Here is a 16,341-nt window from a genome sequence, read left to right on the forward strand (position 1 = left end):
AGGAGTTTCCATCTGATACCACTGAGCAAAATGAAGAAATCACATATTATCTGATTCCATTTGAGCAATCAAACAATTGTTAGAGTCATATCTATTTATCTACCATCCATGCTAATATTTAAGTATTGTACCTTTATACTCACAAACACCAAAGATGAGTATACATTTGGAAGTGGACATAATTGGTTGTAAGCCTGGACAGCTCGAGTGTGGGGATGTGAGCTTGGAGGTTGATGTAGCTGCAAGGAGGAAAGATAAGAGAAAGGGAGGAGAAAATTAAAAAGGAAAAAGACTAGTAAGAAAGCAAATAGTTATGTTTAATGTATTTATGCCAAATTTGAACTCTTGGTTTTATATATCCATTTTCTTATTATTTTCTAATATATTAATTTCTATCATTATCTCCTTACTTTCTTAGCTATTTGAAAAATTTTTTGTCTCTGTGGATATGTCACTTTGTCATGTGCATTATACTTCCCCAAGTTTTTATAGTGCCTTTTGATTTTGGTTATGATGATTTTGCAGAACTGCTTACATTTTACATAATCAAATTTGTCTATATTTTCCTTTATTATTAATTAATTCTGTGCATTTCAAGAAAGATTTTATATATCCCAGCATTATAAAAGTAAATTTTCTTCTGGTAGTTATAATTTCATTTATGTTTGAATATTTGGCACAGTTGCAAATAAGTTTGGGATGAGGATTTAGGTGTGAGGCTGTATTTTCTATGACCGACCCTCTCCTCCAAATGTAGCTGATTTTCATGGTGTGTGTGTGTGTTAGTCACTAAGTCATGCCTTACTCTTTGTGACCCCATGAACTATAGCTCGCCAGGCTTCTCTGTCCATGGAATTCTTCAGGCAAGAATACTGGAGTGGGTAGCCATTCCCTTCTCCAGGGGATTTTCCAACCCAGAGATTGAATGCAGGTCTCCTGCATTGCAGGCAGATTCTTTACAGTCTGAGCCACCAGGGAAGCCCATGTACTGCTTATTCAGTAGCTGCTCTCTCTTACTGAAATGTCACATTTATAAAATTCAATGCTTTCATTTAAATCTTGCTTGAATTTCTCGATTCTGTCTTTCTATTTGCTTATTTTGGCATCTGAACTACTGGATTTTTTAAATTGAAATATATTTGACATAATTGTGTAAATTTAAGGTGTACAACATGTTAATTTGGTAAGTTTATATAGTGTAATATGATTGCCATTATGGCAGTAATTAGCACTTATATCATGTTACATAATTGTCATTTCTTTTTAGTGGTGGAACCACTGGATTTTAGTTATTTTCTAGCTTTTAACATCTGGTAGTGCAAACCTCATTACCCTTCTCCTTCCAACTACTTATTTTTCTGATTTTTCTTGATTACTCGTATATTTAGTTTTGATATTGAAAAAAACATTTAAAAACAAAGTTTCTAAAAATGTTTGGGTTCTTATTATGATTGTGTTTAATTAATTATTACTATATGACATATTCTCTCCCAGACAAAAACATGTCTCTCTGTTTACTTGAGTCTTATTTTGTCTCTCAAGAGAGTGGGTGCGGCCTTCTAAGCAAAACAAAACCAGACCCAGAAATTACAAGGGGAAAGACTAACAGATATGAGTACACATTAAAAAAAATTACCAAAAGAAAAAAAATGGCAGAAATTAAAAGACAAGTCAAGCTGGAAAAGTATCTGCCACACATGTCAGAAAAGAATATAATGCTAGTGTAAACCTAGAAATTTCTCATCCTTCACCAAAAACCAAACCCAACAGAAAAACTGACAACACACAAGGCGATCCACAAAGAAAAGACTAAAAACAACACAACCTATAACAAACAGTTGTTCACCTATCAGCCTGGTCAAGAGGAAATTGCCTTATAATAGCCTGCTTGGCAGGTGGCTCTAGTGGTAAAGAACCCTACTGCCAATGCAGGAGACTCAAGAGATGCGGGTTCCATCCTTGGGTCGGAAAGATCCCTTGAGGAGGGCATGGCAATCCACTCTAGTACTCTTGCCTGGAGAATCCCGTGGACAGAGGAACCTGCTGGGCGACAGTCCATAGAGTCGCAAAGAGTTGGATACGACTGAAGAGACTGAAGCAACTCAGCACGCCTGCAGTTTATTTGGTAACAAGAGGGGAAAGGGCATCTTACATTTTGGCAGGAGTGCGAATTTGTGCATTACCTTTGGAGAGCAATCTAGCAGTTTCTAACAAATGAACAAAAGACAGACTCTTGGATCTTACAACTGCCCCTCTAAGAATTTATTCCACAAGGTACGTTCCTGTGTGTCCAAAAAGGCACTTAAACAAGGGTGTTGTACCCATCTGTAAAAACCAAAGAAGGAAACCGCTTAAATGCCAAGCTATATAGGGGTTTGGTAAAATGCTATCTCATTCTTCCATGAAATAAAATACAATGCAATCTTGAAAATGAACGAGTTAGTTTGTATCTGCTGAAATGTATTATTACAGTAAAGAAAAGCTAGGTGCAGAGGAGTGGGTTCTGATGCTCTCATTTGACATGAGTATATATAAACATACACAGATGGGCATACGGGTTACACATGCAGGGCGTCTGCAGAGGCACACAGAAACTGTGAATGATGCTTACATCTTACAAGGAGTTTGGGGGTCTGATTTGTGAGGTTGATTTGCTTTTCATTTTTTAACCTTTATGTAGTATCTGGATTTTTTCTAACACATACTTGCCTTACATTTCAATAAATAAATAAAAGAGAATTAGATGGAAAACCTAAGACTGAGATATGAATCATCAATGTTTGACAAACAAATAGTATAGAATATCTCTCCAAACTCAATCGTAATTTGCAAAATTGGCCAAGTTATGAGTTCCTAAGTTTTCTGAAAATTTGAATTCCATCCCATTATGCTTTTGAATTTTGAAAGCAGGTAGCTTGAAACCCAGGTGTGAATGTAACTGCATGTCAGGAATCACTTTCAATTAAAAAAAATAGAGGTTTAGATTGATTAGCTAGGATGAGATGAACTTTTACAGAGAAGGTAAGACTGACATGGTGGCGGGGGAGGAAGCAAGGAACAATGGGGGTAGATTTTGCTAATATTACACAGAAGGCCGAAACTTGCTCAGCCTTTGCTTTCTCTTAATTCAGCCTCTTAAGGAAATGCATTTTCAAACTATTCTCTGTTCCTTTTCTGTACCTGAGTATGACTTTTGTGTCAATCCTCTTTGGCATAAGAATTTTAATTATTTCCTTGGTCTTTGGTCTGACCAAGATTAGAATGAATTTCTTCTTGCTGGATCTTTCCAGATTCCTGACCGTGAGGCTATCTGTGGGAGTCATACAGAAATAGGTCATAATCTATTAACTGAACAATTGCTCATATATCCTTTGTGAGTCCTGAAAGTGCTGAGAGCTTTTTAGAATAGTCTGGAGATAATACCCTGGCCTTGTCCATGCTGATTTTTTGAAACAAAGCAGATGTGGAATAATTAGTTGTTGGTTCCATATTTTTGGAAGGTGAGAGTAATTTTTTTCCTCAAAGAATGCACAAAACAGATGCATTTCCCCACAGCAGGAGGAGTGCTGTACACGGGGGTTTATGGGAATGGAGCGGAAGGAGACTGGGCAGGACTCAAACGATGAGGAGACACTCTCAAAGGGGGAAATAGTCACAGGACAGAAACAGAGAAGGCAGATAGGTTTGGGGAATGGAAAACAACTCAATTTAACAGCTCAGCTAAGTAAGAAAGCACACAAGTGAGATACTCCTGGGAACTCTGCACTGTCAAGAGTTTTGGTGTGAGAGCCATGGGGATGTGATCCACTCCTCCTTCCTGCTAAATAACTCCCTTTGGAGAACAGAGACCTGCTCTCAGGTAAGGCCCCTCCACTCACCAGGTGTATATGTCAATGTGTAAATCACTCATCCTCTGAGAGCCTCCATTTTCTCATTCGTGAAATTCAAATATTTAGCGCCAGCTTCACAAAATCCTGTGTCTGGCACCTAGCAGTTGCTCAATAAATACAAGTTCTCTTTATCCTTTGTGGATTCCTTTTGTCTAAGTACTATTTAAAGGCTTCCCTGGTGACTCAATGGTAAAGAATCTTCCTGCCAATGCAGGAGATTTGAGTTCGATCTGTGAGTCAGGAAGATCCCCTGGAGAAGAAAATGGCAACTCACTCCAGTATTGTTGCCTGGGAAATCCCATGGACAGAGGAGCCTGGTGGGCTACAACCCATGGAGTCACAAAGAGTCGAACACAATTTAGCAACTAAACAAAAACAACAACAAGTACTATTTGTGAATCAGCTTAGCATTCAAAGTCTTCCACATTTGACCCTTCATCTTATTGAACAAATGTAAACTACTAACACCTCTGAACATTAGACTGACTTTTATTTTATTTATTTATTTGGGCTGCGTTAGGTCTTTGTTGTTGCTCAAGGGCTTTTCTCTAGTTGCAGCCAGCAGGGGCTCGTCTTCATTGTGGTGTATGGGCTTCTCATTGTGGTAGCTTTTCTTGTTACAGGGCACAGGCTCTAGTGCACACAGGCTTCGGTAGCTGCAGCACGGGGGCTAAGAAGTTGGAACTCCCAAGCTCTAGAGCTCCCAGGCTTGGCTCCACAGCTTCTGTGGTGCCTGGCTTATTTGCTCCGCTGCATGTGGGATCTTCCTGGACCAGGGATTAAACCTGTGTTCCCTGCATTGGTAGGTGGATTCTTATCCATTGCACCATCAGGGAAGTCCTAGACTGACTTCAATGATGGAAACAACCGACATTACTCTATCAAATTATTCCCTACACAAGCTTCTAGATCTTTCTACCATATGTACCCTGTGATGTAACTGGGTTAGGATTAATATGGTGCCCAATAGATGGATGTGAAATTGAAGGCTAAGGTTTTAAGTGACAGGTAAGGTCACAATGAATGATGGGCATACCTAAGCCTCAATGAGCATCCTCTGAAGCTCTACCCTAAGCTGGTAACAGAACTCTCAGGTAGGTCATTAAATGTCAAAGTCATATGGGTCTCCCTTTCTCATTTGTCCTTCCTCTCTGCCTGGGGAAATGAATTCATTTTTAGGATTCATCTTAAGACGTTCATATTCCAGGAATTTTTCTGATACCAGTGTGAAGTGTGTATGTGTGTGCACATGGTAAATGTTCTGCCATTTTTGTAGGAGACCCTTTGGAGGCTCTGGAATGCTTTCCCAACAATCCTTCCTTTGCATGGGAAGAAAATGTGGGTAACAGGCAATGACCATGTTCTTAAACAAGGGAGAGATGGGTTGTGTGTTTGTATCTCTTTGTAGAAGATGGACTTTGTGGATTTCAATAGAAGCGAGAAGAGGGATGTGTGATATTTCTACTTGCCCTGGGAGGAGTCCCTTTTTGTCTAGAAATTATTTATGCTTTCCTTTATAATACTTTTGGAAGAATAGAAAGAAAAACCTATTTTCTGTGTAAGAATATTTTGACTGAGAGTGTCTACTGAACCAGCCTGAAATGATGCTAGAATTGTGCTTGGATGTCACTGTTGACCCAGTAGTACATGAAAGTAATGAGGGGATTCAGATGCAGCTGTGATATGAAGGGTCCAGAAAGAGGGTGTGGCCAGAAGCATGGCAGAGAGGCTCGCTGTGGGAACAGCTCTCCCTCTGATGGTGTCCAAAAGGATGTGGAGGAGGCCGAGGTAAGGCCATTTGCAAAAGGCACCTTGAAGTTAAGAAAAATTTCACAGAGCTGATAGATAATTTATAGGCAGGGAAAGTGAGTTGGAAAAGTCACCAAATAGTAGATTAATGATTCCATTATCAAATAGCTTGGGCTTAGCTTTCTGGAAATTGGTGTTCTTCACTTTAAAAATGACAGCTGGCCTTTTCTATAAACATCGCTGCCTCTGGCTTTCCCTCTGAAGTTGGAGTTACTTGGTGCACTGTGAGCCTGTAAGATGTATGGAGAGGCTCTGGGGTTCATCACAGAGCTTCCAGAAGCAACCATCTGTTTTTTTCCCATTGGCTGTGACATTCCCTAGCTAAAGTGTTAGTGGACACTTCAGTGTTTTCATTCTTCCTAAAACCAGGTGAGGAATTCTTCCCAGACTGGAAGGTGCCCCAGAATGAGCAAGAAGCAAGATTTTTAAAAAAATTTTATTGGAGTGTAGTTACTTTACAATGTTGTGTTAGTTTTTGCTGTACAACAAAGTGAATCAGCTATATGTATACATATGACTCCTCTTTTTAGATTTCCTTTCCATGAAGGTCACCACAAAGCACTGAGTTCCCTTTGCTATACAGTAGGTTCTCATTTATTATCTATTTTATACAAAGCAATGTGTACATGTCAGTCTCAATCTCCCAATTCATCCCACTCCCCCTTCCCCCTTTGGTATCCATAAGTTTGTTCTCTACATCTGTGCCTCTGTTTCTGCTTTGAAAATAAGTTCATCTGTACCATTTTTCTAAATTCTACATATAAGCTATATTATACAATATTTGTTTTTCTCTTTCTGACTTCACTCTGTATGACAGTTTCTAGGTCTACCCACGTCTCTGTAAATGGCAACGTTTAATTCCTTTTTGTGACTTTTTAATCTCAGTGGGGCTTCAGAAAAATATGGATGGCCAAGGTCATGTGTCACATAAATTGGACATGTGGAACTGGGGGCAGGTGGTCATGCATATGAGGTCACGACTGCCCCCCTCCCAGCCTCTAAGTGAGGGAAGGTGTTATGGTCTCAGGTCTGCTCATCATCTTAGCCTTGATATGCCAGGCGGGCAATGTGTGTTCAGTCAGTGTTGTTGGAGGACGAGTAATGAGCTTCAGCTTCTGCTGAAGTTGTGTGCCATGCTTCCTTTTCCCCACTACCCTGTGATGCCTCCATGGGCCTGCGTCTTGTTGGCCTTTGTGAGTTCTTTGTATGTTATAGGCTCTGCGTGGGGTGAGTGAGTTGATGCTATGGAATGAGGCAAAGTAAGCTCTGACTGGCATTTGGGGATGAGCAGAAGGTCACATCTTGACCTTGCCCTTCAATTAGAGGGCCACCATCTGCAGGAAATTTTCTCTAATTTCCCCGGCAAGGACAGATCCTTCCTGTTCATTTGGGGCTTTTTAAAAGACCACAGTATAACAGTGCTCCCCACATTGTATTTTAATGTTAATGTGTGTGTCATTTCACCTAAGTTGGGAGCATTTTAAGGGATTAGAATTGAGATTGATCCATTCTGTTCAGAACAGCAGGAGGTATTGATTGAAAGGATGGATAAATGTGATTGAGATGTGGGATTAGAAAAGGATATGCAAGGAGATGCTTCCATGGGTGGAAACCACAGTGGCCCAGGCCAGGCCCCACCGACCTGGCCAGAGGCTGCTCATCCGTGCAACTCCTGGTCCTGGCCTGGGCCACTTTTGGAAGCTTGTTTGAACTCTGGTTTCAGAGACATGCTCCTTCACTTCTGGGTATTGCATGTAAAGAAACTAATAAAACCTGGGAGAGTGAAGAAAAGTCATCCAGATGAGCATGTGGGGTTGGCGTGTTTCACAAGATATTGTGTGACCTTTTCCACCTTCCTCTGGAAGGGAGGAAGTAGGTTTGTCAGCATAGCCCAAACTTAACCTTCAGAGGAGCCCATTGCCCACTTCCACCAGTGCATGTGTCTTAGCACACTGTGGCTCCCCATCCATGTGCACAGAGGTAGGGAGCAGGTGGCAGTGGGGGCAGTGGCTTCCCTGGCAGCACACGCTGCCCCAGAACAGAGGCTTTCACAGTTCAATCAGCACTTTGTGATGAGTCCCCAGGGACACAAGCACAGAGGCAGGTTACTTGTGGAAGACCCCTTTAGGTGCCAAAAGTGCTGTGATTGCTCTGCTAGAGGCAGGTTCAAAGTTCCAGGAGCACAGAAAGAAGGAACCTCTTACCTCTGATTCAGGGAGTTAGAGGTGGGGGAGACCACATGGAGAAGATGGCACATGAGTTGGATCTGAGAGGATGCATGTGACTAGGAGTTGAGAACAAGGGAGAGAGAAGGAGAGATGATGGCTTGAGCAAGGGCAGATGAGCCCAGGGATGCTTGTGTGTAGACAGCAGAGGGTCCTGAGGAGCTGATAGGAGTGGACCCCAGGGCTGTGGCAGATGATTTAGGGTCTTCAGTGCTGCCTGAGGAGTCTGGACTGTACCCTGTGAGTCAGACAGGAGAACCTGAAGAAGTTCTACCTGATGGCAGCTCTGCCTGCTTTATCTGAGACTGGAGACGGGGTGATTAATTAATGTGTGAGAGTGGTCCTGGGACAAGACTCTAGGCGGGAGAGGTGGGCTCCAGAGCACAATGGAGCAGGAAGAAAGTTCACAGCTAACTCCAGGCATGAATGACATGGCAAGCAAGGGGAGACCATCCCACAGCTCCTCCCCTCATCAAATGACAGATGGAATGTCTACAACTTCATCTTACTCAAGGAGTCTGAATCTTTCAGGATTAGAACCAACATTTTTGTGTTGTGTTAGTCTGCCTTTGTGCCCTGTGCACAGATGCTAAAACATAAATCCAGCTAAGCTCAGGAAAGGTTTGTTCAAAGGGAAAATTGGTTTTGTGACTTGCAAAATTGATGAATTTGGACTAAAATCACTGAGTTGCAGCTCCCTGTGAGTTCTATAATAGCTGTAAGAAGGCAACTGAGAATAGTGATAAAAGCATGGGCTCTGGAGCCAGCCCACCAGTGTTCAAATCCCAACTTTGCCACTTAGCAGCTGTGTGACTTTGGGCAATTACTTAACCTCTCTTGGACTTCAGCTCTTGCACTGTAAAAAGTGGCTTAATAGTATCCAGCTCCCAGTGTTGTTTCAGTGATGAGAGCTGGACCCAATCAGCACTATATAGAAGTTAGCTTTTACTTTTATTGCTGTTGATGCTGAATTCAAACGATTTGGTATTAGTAAATGTAGGGAAACAAAACTTAGGGGAGGTTGAAAGGAAAGTAATTTAATGATAAATCCAGGCAAAAAGCCTGTGTATAAAATTAAACATGAAAAAAAATGCCTGGCTAGTAAAAACAGTACTGTTTCTGGCAGAAGCATTATTTTCCATTGTAAATACTGCAGTTATTAAGTCCTTGTGTGATTTTTGGCATGTTTTCATTTTTTTGGAGGATATTTTCAATAGTTTTGTTTCCTTCTCACTACCCTTATATGACTTCATAATGCTATTTGGGGGAAATTATGGGAGCTAAGAGGTCTTAATCAGTTCAGTTCAGTTCAGTCGCTCAGTCGTGTCCGACTCTTTGCGATCCCATGAATCGCAGCACACCAGGCCTCCCTGTCCATCACCAATTCTCCGAGTTTACCCAAACCCATGTCCATCGAGTCAGTGATGCCATCCAACCATCTCATCCTCTGTCGTCCCCTTCTCCTCCTGCCCCCAATCCTTCCCAGCATTAGGGTCTTTTCCAATGAGTCAACTCTTTGCATGAGGTGGCCAAAGTATTGGAGTTTCAGCTTCAACATCAGTCCTTCCAATGAACACCCAGGACTGATCTCCTTTAGGATGGACTGATTGGATCTCCTTGCAGTCCAAGGGACTCTCAAGAGTCTTCTCCAACACCACAGTTCAAAAGCATCAATTCTTCGGCGCTCAGCTTTCTTCACCGTCCAGCTCTCACATCCATACATGACCACTGGAAAAACTATAGCCTTGACTAGACGGACCTTTGTTGGCAAAGTAATGTGTCTGCTTTTAAATAAGCTATCTAGGTTGGTCATAACCGTCCTTCCAAGGAGTAAGCATCTTTTAATTTCATGGCTGCAATCACCATCAGCAGTGATTTTGGAGCCCCCCAAAATAAAGTCTCTCACTGTTTCCCCATCTATTTCCCATGAAGTGATGGGACCAGATGCCATGATCTTAGTTTTCTGAACGTTGAGCTTTAAGCCAACTTTTTCACTCTCCTCTCTCACTTTCATCAAGAGGCTTTTTAGTTCTTCTTCACTTTCTTCCATAAGGGTGGTGTCATCTGCATGTCTGAGGTTATTGATATTTCTCCCAGCAATCTTGATTCCAGCTTGTACTTCTTCCAGCCCAGCGTTTCTCATGATGTACTCTGCATATAAGTTAAATAAGCAGGGTGAAAATACACAGCCTTGACGTACTCCTTTTCCTATTTGGAACCAGTCTGTTGTTCCATGTCCAGTTCTAACTGTTGCTTCCTGACCTGCATACAGGTTTCTCAAGAGACAGGTCAGATGGTCTGGTATTCCCGTCTCTTTCAGAATTTTCCACCGTTTATTGTGATCCACACAGTCAAAGGCTTTGGCGTAGTCAATAAAGCAGAAATAGATGTTTTTCTGGAATTCTCTTGCTTTTTTGATGATCCAGCAGATGTTGGCAATTTGATCTCTGGTTCCTCTGCCTTTTCTAAAACCAGCTTGAACATCTGGAAGTTCACGGTTCACGTATTGCTGAAGCCTGGCTTGGAGAATTTTGAGCATTACTTTACTAGCGTGTGAGATCTTAATAGAGAATATTAAATGTATAATCTTAGAGTGTTTTAACAGTGTTGTCACTGGTGTTATCAGAGTGCTGTTTCTAGTGTGCTTTTTGCCACATATAAAAGATGTGACATTTTCTGAGAAATGTATTATACTTTACAATGTCATAAGGAAAGAATCACAGACTTGGATTTTTAAAAAATTAAATATTTTTAATTGGAGGATAATTGCTTTACAATATTGTACTGGTTTCTGCCATATATCAATATAAGTCAGCCATAGGTATACATATATCTCCTCCTTCTTGAATCTCCCTCCCAGGTCCAACCCCACAGACTTGGATTTTGTTATAATTATATTGACAATCTATTATAGTTTGAATTTTCTTTTTCTAATTTTACTTGGTAACTCTTTCATGACAAGGAAATTTTAGCACACAATATATTTGGAACTGCTAAGAATGACTGGGATAAAAACACAGAGCATTATTTCTATGATTTTTATTTAAGAAGCCTTTCTCTACTATCACTCTGGATATAAGATTAACATTTGATATTGAAAATTCACTTTATTATTTGTCTATGTTTACCTGCTTTCAATGAAAAAACTCAAATTGAACAGATATATGATTTCCACGTATCTAGACAATTGGCAGTATTATGCAAAGTGAATTCTGTAACTGATTTAACTTGCTTTACTCACATGTCTAAAACTGTGTGGACACGTTCTTGATCTACATCCTAACCATTAAAAATTTTAAAGGGCAATAGAAGAAACAATTTTTCTCAAACAAGCACTATCCTGAAAGTTTGGTTCCAAATGCCATTATATATCTATTTTCCCCAATATGTTCTGATTCTTTTGCTTCAAAGTTTCTTTTGCTTTCAATTTTCTTTTGATGACTTTCTACCTGCCAAATACAACCCTCTAGTACATTTTCCTGTGGTTCACTTTTCTGCATAAGTAGGATCAGTCTTAAATTATTGGGCACATTCATCTCATTGAGCCAGCTTAGAGTGAGGCAACTCCAGCGGATAGTGGGGCCTTGAGCCACCCTAGACCTTATTTTGGATGTTGTCCAGGAGGTTATGGGAAGAAACTTGTTTTGAAGCTGATTTAACATCTCATGGGGTCCCTATTATTATGTAACATTTATAAAGAGCTGAGACCCATGTGATTCAGTCCCAGAGCAGTGTTGTGGTCAAATGAACACAGTCCTCTGCTAATAGTTATTTCAAAATAATTCTTTACTTATGTTCCTCAAAAAGAAGAAAAAGGCGGGGGTGGGGGGGGAGTAGGAGAAGGGGAAGGAGGAGGAGGAGGATAAGCAGGAGAAGGGGAGGAAGAAGTAATAGAGCTGGAAACTCTTTCTGTTTCTCAGATTGCCTCAGGCTGGTTAGCTGTTTGAAAACCCCCTTTAACCTCACCACCCAACTCCAGCCCCCTCCAAAATGTCCCTTTCTTCCTTGAGTGTTAATTCATTATTCCAAGTGCTGAGTTAATAAAGTTACAAAGAATCTAAGTGGCAGAAAAGAAGCTTCTTGGAGGAGGAAGCTGCGGGGGAGCATTCCAGAAGAGAGTGGGAGAGGCTGCTGCTGCTGCTGCTGTCGCTTCAGTCGTGTCCGACTCTGTGCGACCCCATAGACGGCAGCCCTCCAGGCTCCCCCATCCCTGGGATTCTCCAGGCAAGAATACTGGAGTGGGTTGCCATTTCCTTCTCCAGTGCATGAAAGGGAAAAGTGAAAGTGAAGTCGCTCAGTCGTGTCCCACTGGTAGCGACTCCATGGACTGTAGCCTACCAGGGGACAGCCTCCTCTGTCCATGGGATTTTCCAGGCAAGAGTACTGGAGTGGGGTGCCATTGCCTTCTCCCGTGGGAGAGGCAGACACCTCCTTAATGAGCAGACAGAGGGAAGGCTGAAATGACAGTTATTAATGTGAAAGTGAATTTTAGACACCTTGGAAACTCTAGATTTTACTTTCCCTTTTTCTAATAAAGTCATGCTTATTAATAACTGCAGAGAGCCCTTTCCCTGCATGTTAGAAGGGGCCTGGGCTGTTTCTATGGGATGCTTTTTTAGTAATTGGAAACCAGCACATCCCAGCAATACTCTTCAGGAACATTCCCCACTTCCTACCACTCGGGTTTTTTTCCCCCACTGAGAAGCTTCCCCTCAATAATATTTATAGATGATTCTTCCTGGCAATGTATAAGAGTTTTCCTGTTGCTTTCTAATCGTATAGCTGCAGATGCTTATAGTTGCTGGGGGAGCTCACCTAGCTTGCGAGGAAGAAAGAAAGGAAGAGAAAATATATAGTGACTGTGATACTGGTAAAACCAACTAATCAACAAAGAAGGAAATTCTGGTGGCCAAGAAAGCCCCAAGGGAGAAGAAATGGCACAGAGCCTGTATCATAAACCTGGTGTCCGTCAGAGGTCTTTATTGCTGATTTTCACCGCATCCCCTTCTCTGAGTTGGTGTGTCTCAGTCAGGGGAAGGCGTCAGAACTCACCATCCGGGTGATCATTCTGAATGTAGAAGAAAGCTCTTTGGAAACCAGGGTGGACAGGAGGAGCACTTCACGAATAAATCCACATTCTTTCCACTGCACATGTGTGAGAAGTGCAAGGCACACTGTGCCCACATCCGTGGCTCTGGTTACCTTTGGTGAGCTCCTTCTTACCTAGAGCTTGGCTAACTTGCTGAGCACGGATGTTCTTCTCCAGGTTCCGTTTCGTTTAATGTAGTGCTGATCGATGGCTAAGGAGCCCTCATGTTCAGCAAATGGAGGCACAGAGATTTACGTTCTTTGCAGAAGGTGTGGATACAATTGGGAACTAGGACCCAGATGCAAATCCAGGAGTCTGGCGCCAATGTCTGGGCGCCTGACCCCTCACTGTATCATGATAAAACAAGCCTGGAGGCCAACCCCCATGCTGAGCCGCAGGAAGACAGCATGGCAGCCTGTAGTCTCTTGGTCAATCGTCACGGTTGGCCAGTGCCACAGACGTCACCATGCATTGTCTCCAAGAGGCTGCGTGAATGTGGCACATCAGTGCATCTTCTTAGGCCTGTTTTACTAACTGTGCTTTTGTGTGCCCATTTGAATGTAGGAAAAAATCTCAAAGTTCTCGATTGTTCCAAGGAGAGGAAGGATTGAAGGAACAGCAGCTTTCATCTTGAAGCAGGGCCTGAGAGCTGTAGTGTGTCTCCCAGGCCATCTCTGCCAGTAGAACTTTGGAACCAAACAGTAGGGAGGCCCAGGGACTGCAGATGGGGGGGAGGGGCATTGTAAATGAATACTGTAATTTGGTTGCATTTTCTAATAAAACAAATGACTGCACAACAGTGATTTTAAAAGTTGCATATATATGACTTTTCCGTCTTACCAGAAATACTCTTGTCATGGGACAACAAGTTGATTCTATAAAATGTGGTGAATATTACCCATCTTGAAAATTCTTTTTTGTTTTTCTTTTAGGATTAGAATTACTATAGTACATGTAGAATGCTTAGTGCAGTACCTGGCAGATAGTAGATATTTAATAATAAATAATAGCTATTATAAAAAAGCACATAATTTATCTAGCATATATCCTGTCCCCCATTGTTAGTACTTGGGTGGACAGTTGGCAATTCGTTACTTGAAATAGATTGTAAAGAATTTTAATGAATGAAAACCATAATAAACCTTAAAACTCCAAAATTTTTAAGTAAAGGGTTGATCTTTTTCATGTGTCTTCATACAAATATTGGGCTTCCTAGGTGGCTCAGTGGTAAAGAATCTGGCTGCCAAAGCAGGAGACACAGTAGACATGAGCTGGCTCTGGGTGGGGAAGATCACCTGGAGGAGGAAATGGCAACCCACTCCAGTATTCTTGCTGGGATAATACCAAGGACAGAGGAGCCTGGTGGGCTACAGTCCATGGGGTCAAAAAGAGACGTGACTGAGTGTGCACACATGATTATGATAGTATAAATATCACCCTTCTCAAAGTTTCTGAATAAAAAGGAAAACTGGAGTCTCCTTACTTGGGTCCACAAGATTTTCCTCAAGTGTGAGATCATTTCTTAACTCATCTCAGCCCTCTTAGCTTTTAGGTATTTCGCTACTCCAGTATCTTCCCTGAACTCTTACTACTTGTTCAGGCTCTGAAAGATCAGCTACATCCCAACCTTGGTCTTGCTGGGAGAAATACTGTGCACCGCCCCCCCCCCCCCCCAAATTACTTATTTTCTTTCCCTTTGAGTCTTCCCAAAGGACATTTTACTCACTGAGCAATAGAATGTTCTTTCACATTGTCCTCAATTAAACTCTGACCAGTTCGTCCTTAGAAGTGACCAATTTAATCATCTAAGGATCAACATATTAGAGTTGCTGGAAATAGGCATTTAAGATGCTTATTGCAAAGCAAGCCAGTGTTTGGAGTCTGGTGTCAAATTATTGCAACCAGGTCAGATCCTTCGTATTATTGTCTGAGATAATATTTTTTTCTTAATATTTGCCTAAGAATGGAAGAATTTCCATTTAGGAGTCAGACTTGCTCCACTCTACTACTTTCCAATATAGGAAAGAAAGGACAGAAGCAAGCAAGCTGGCAAGAAAGAAGAGGAAAGGATGCAAACAAAAAGAAGGAAGGAAGAAGAAAGAAAGAAAAGAAGCAATGAAGGAAGGAAAAAAGGAGCTCTATAGCAAAACCCCAGATGGCTCAGTGGTAAAGAATCTGCAGCCAATGCAGGAGATTCAGGCAATGTGGGTTTGATCCCTGGGTCATGAAGCTCCCCTAGAGAAGGAAATGGCATCCCACTCCATTATTCTTGCCTGGATAATCTCATGGCAGAGGAGCCTGGCAAGCTACAGTCCATGGGGTTGCAAAGAGTTGGACACAACTGAGCCACTGAGTACATAGCAAAACCCGTAATGAGATTTCCATTTCTGGCAGTCTGACTGACTAGGTATCTGGAAAAACCACACCAGTACAGAACACCAGAAAATACTGGATAAAATGTCACAAAATTTAAATGCATGTTAAACATATGTGAAAATTAGGACTACCCTTCTTCCCTGGTTGCTCAGATGGTAAAGAATCTGCCTGCAATGTGGGAGACGTGGGTTTGATCCCTGGGCCAGAAAGATCCCCTGGAGAAGGGAATGGCAACCCACTCCAGTATTCTTGCCTGGAGAATTCCATGGACAGAGGAGATTGGTGAGGCTACAGTCCATGGGGTTACAAAAAGTTGGACACGACTGAATGACTAACACATACACACAGAGGTCAGAAATGATAAGGAAGTTCAAAGCTGGAAAGGCAAGCAAACCTCATCCTGTTTTCTCCTGGGAGTGGAGTGGGGACAGGCATTTGACTCTAGGGTATAACCTAGAGCTTGGTTTTTTTATAGGCTTTACAGTAGGATGAAAGAGAGAGTCTGGGATCTTATCAAGGTTCTAGGGCAACTAGAGAGTTTCGCATAAAGCTGGGATTTGGAAAGATGACAACTTCAACGGATAAACCTAGGTAATACCCATTCTCTACAGCAGCACTCTTAAAGAGAACTTTCTGGGATCATAGAAATGCCCTGCATCTGTAGCTGTGTGCAGACATTGAACTCTTGAATGTTAATCATGTAACTGAAGAGCTATGCTTGAAATTTTATTTGTTTTATTAATCTTAACTTATTGTCACAGATTTAAATATTAATAGTGATTGCTACACTGAACAATTCAGCCCTGGAGTCTAAAGCAAGGATGTGCAAACTACAGCTATTGTGCCAAATTGAGCTTACCACTTGATTTTCTAAAGTTTTATTGGAGCACAGAGTAAGGGAAGAAAAAAGTCCTTTCTTCTACCTTCTTATATCCAGGGCCTGGGTCTTGTG

Source organism: Giraffa tippelskirchi, chromosome 2 (genome assembly GCF_054371585.1).
Source record: "Giraffa tippelskirchi isolate mGirTip1 chromosome 2, T2T-mGirTip1v1.2.pri, whole genome shotgun sequence".
In the NCBI taxonomy this organism is placed as follows: domain Eukaryota; kingdom Metazoa; phylum Chordata; class Mammalia; order Artiodactyla; family Giraffidae; genus Giraffa; species Giraffa tippelskirchi.